Source organism: Palaemon carinicauda, chromosome 16 (assembly GCF_036898095.1).
Source record: "Palaemon carinicauda isolate YSFRI2023 chromosome 16, ASM3689809v2, whole genome shotgun sequence".
Lineage (NCBI taxonomy): Eukaryota > Metazoa > Arthropoda > Malacostraca > Decapoda > Palaemonidae > Palaemon > Palaemon carinicauda.
Window position 1 is genome coordinate 44,326,260 of NC_090740.1, and position 4,385 is coordinate 44,330,644.

The window sequence follows — 4,385 nt, forward strand, 5'->3', positions numbered from 1 at the left end:
ACAAACTTTAAATTTAACTTCCATTTATAGCAACAACAAAAACATTGATCACGGTATGTGATATGCATTATTGTGTTTATAGTATATTCTTGATTAATTTTCAATATTCCTTATAGTACCTAAATTAAATTAACATACAAGGGCAACTTTATGGTTTCAATAACTATGTTTACAAATCATTTGTTTGTTGTAGACTGTTAAAGATTTGCCGTAAAAACGTATAAATCCTGAAAAAAAAAAAAAAGTTTCCAGACATTTAACGTTTTAAGAACGGATCTATTGACGTTAAGGAGTGATATTACGGTCACCAACCCGTAAAAAAATTATAACAAAATAGTGTAAAAATTACGGTCACCTGTATTTTACTGAAATACGGCTGAGAACAGCATATTTCTACGGAGGATTTCTGATTGGAATTACATATCTTTTGTTACCTTTTCCAACTTACTTAAGGCGAATTTTATGTTTAGATAGGCGTGCATTTTATTATATTTCCATTTCCATTCTTTTCCGTTTGTCGACAACAATAAATCGGAATTTTCTAAACTTTGACCTGAACGATATGGTGGTTTATGGAAGAATGCTTAGAAATTGCTCTAAATCGACACAAGTTTCGGGAGAAATATAGAGTTCTTCATCAAAGTCATTTAGCCAAAGTTTTCCAATTTGCTTTCCACATTAGTTTAGATGCGATCATTTATCATGAAGAATATTTAGCAGATCTGTTTTAAGTGACTGGAAATAAGCCCCGATAAAAGTAAAACAAATAAAACTAGAAGGGAACTCAGTAGAGCTCTTATTTCTGGACCTTTAGCTCGACCTTGAGCTTGACCTTGGACCTTAACATGCATTAATTGGCGTGGATTTTCATACACTCAAATATGAACCCGCTTGAAGTCTGCGACAACTATGTTCAAACTTATGGCTGATTACGTGAATTGCACATTTAGCTTGACCTTGACGTTCACCTTTGACCTTGGCCTTCCAAATTTAATCCTTTCCAAGTTTTTACCTAACAAGTAATACCTACAAGTTTCACTATTCTACGATTAAAATTGTTAACAGAAAGCTGTTCACAAACAAACACACGCACACCTAAAAAAACTCACAAACAAGGGCGAAAACATAACCTCCTTCCAGTTTCGTTGGCAGAGGTAATCAATGAAACGAAATAAATTGATGTGGTAACTAGGATATGGGAAAGGGTATGAATAAAGCAGCAACATATTTTCCCGGTCTTTCCGTTATTTTAAATGACAGACCAAATGATTTTATTAGTATGACCTCTATATCTTTAAATCAGGATATTTTTTCCTTAATCATTACACACACACACACACACACACACACACACACACACACACACACACACACACATATATATATATATATATATATATATATATATATATATATATATATATATATATATATATATATATATATATATATATATATATATATATATATATATATATATATATAAAAATTTTCAGTTGGGTCTCGGTGTGTTCGAGATAAACAGAACCTTTTGATACCGAATACAACTCGACCATATCCGCTACGAAATGAAAGACGGAATTTGTGTTGTTGTTGTTGTTTTGTCTTGTCGATGTTGTAATTTTGGAGCTTTATGAAGACTAGATGAGTTTGTTGATTCAATGTCTATATATTTATATAGACCTTGGTTGATATCATATATTATTAAGAGCGAGAGAGAGAGAGAGAGAGAGAGAGAGAGAGAGAGAGAGAGAGAGAGAGAGAGAGAGAGAGAGAGAGAGAGAGAGAGAGAGAGAGAGAGTTGTTGAACTCGGTAATTGTCGCATTTGATGATAGATTCCAGCACCAGTAAGACTATTTCGCAAATTTAGCTGTGGTACAGGAAAGGAAAATTTCTCAAAAATAGAAATAATTAGCAAATAATAATTCAAATAGTAGAATGGAGAATGAATGCTATAGAAGAGCCTCCAGGAAGAGGAGAACTTGAGAATTATAATAGCAAGAGAAATAGAAAACAGACCAGTCAGTAAATTAATTGAGAAACTTATCAGAATAACATAGTGATATTGATTGAGTAACAACGATTGGAAGCTGAAAAGGTTACACTGTTATACAACAATAATCGTCAGAGACTCAACACCGGGTACGAAAACCATCCAGTTAAAAGTAAGCTTTGCTTCCAAACTTTCAAGAACTACTTTTATTACTTCCCGTGTAATAGAAGGGAATTCTTGTTTTCATAAACTAAACTTGAAAACACGCTTTGTGAGATTGGCGTGGAAAGATTAGTTTCTCAAAGATCAAAGTTATAGAAACTCCTCATTTTTATTTTATTTTCTTTTTTAAAGCTCAAAATAGATAACAGGATAACTGCATCTATAGCCCAAGGCCCCCAACAGGGAAAATAGCCAAGTGAGGAAAGGAAGTAAGCAAAAACAACAAGAGAAGTTTAAGAACAATGAGAACACCAAAACAAATCATTCATATATAAACTATAAAAACTTGAAAACACCTTAATGCTACAATCTCCTAAATAAATCTCGGTCAAGAGAACAAAAAAACTATAACAACAAATAAAGAGAAGAAAAGATCATTAAAGATTTACAATTAGTTTCCCAAAGAAAATGAATAGTAAAAGCACTAACATGATAATGAAAAAGAGAAAAAAAGCTTAATACCAAAAATATATGTGATCATGAATATGGATTTAGTAAAGTACTGAGCGATTCGACCTTACCGGAGTCAAATTCATCCAAGCGTGATTTGTAGTTCCTCGTAGTTACCTGCCACATCTGGTGTCAATTAATTCGTGTGGGCCTCCAACGCCTGATCTTTCACTTGAGAGAGAGAGAGAGAGAGAGAGAGAGAGAGAGATAGAGAGAGATTAAATAATAGTCATGAATTCCATTCCGGAGATAAAAGAGGAACCAGAAAAAAAAAGCGAGCAATTAGTGACACAACAAAAATAATTTTTTGAAAAGAAGGAATAAAAAGAGATTGCCAGAGTTCAGTCACCTAAAATGTTATATGCTGTCCTCTCTGAGTTTTATTTGTGTGCCGGTGAAGTGAACACTTGTGCGTCCCTAAAAATATCCTGATTTAACGCGGATAACAAAAAGGCTATCGAGTGAAATATAGCTACAAGTTTTCGTGAATAGTCGGTGATTAGTTTGAGGGCAGAAAAGTGGGATAAAACGTCGGCATAGGATAGTTATCTTGTGAATTAATAAAAATCCGATCAAGATGGCATTGTATAACACAGGCAACTCGTAGATAGACATCGCTGGAGTCAGCAAAAGCAAATTCCATGAGAGGGCGAAACAGGAGCTCGACCGATTGACAACAGATGTCACTAGCAACTCCAACCAGTGTGACGGAAAAATATTCGCAGACATATTTAAACAATATGATCCAATAGACTGGAACAAATCTGTGGAAAACATCAGTAAAATAATTGAAGAAATTCCAAAGAAGATCCAAGTGATAAAGAGACTTATAAAGAAAGTCTACATCAATCAACACATTCCATCAAAGAACAATAACAAGTCCAATATGGTAAATATGCTGATTGATGCATTGGGAAAAAGAATGCCAAAATGGTGTAATACATGTAAGATATGGTATTCCATTAATAATCCTCAACAACTGATTAGAAAATGTAATGCCTGTCATGTTCCAACACACCCCACATGTGCTGAAATACAGCAAAAAATAAAAAAATAGAGACACAAAGGTATTCTGCTCAACATGCTTAGTCTGGATAGAAAATATAATTAAGTCGAGACTAAAGCTGCAAATAGTTGAAGAAGAAGAAGAAGAAGAGGAAGAAGAAGAAGAAGAAGAAGAAGAAGAAGAAGAGAAAAATGAACAGGATATGTGTAAGGATGCAGAGGAAATCATTGATATATCTTATGATGCCATCCAACAACATACTTATGAAGAAATAAATTATCAGATGGAAACAAATAATAGACCCAAGAGACTCTACCCGGACCTACATACTTTTAGGGAAGAGCAAGAACAAGACAAAAAAGAAAAGAAAGATATAGTCTGTAATAGGCTGAAAAGAGGGAATTGCAAATTTGGCAAAAGATGCTACTACAAGCATCCAAAGATATGCCATAATTATGAAATATATGGTAAATGTGCGTATTTAGACGGATATGGAGACGAATGCAGAGATCTCCATCCAACCAAAAATATGCAAAACCCTAAAAGAAGAAAAAGGATGCAGTTTCAACAAAAAATGTCAATATATGCATCCTGCAACTATGAATGAGAGTAAGAAAACTCAGCAAACTGAAAAGAAAAACAAAAATGAAACAAAAAAAGAAACAAAAAAGCAGGCCGCGTATATACCGCACTATGCACCAAAAAAGGCCTTT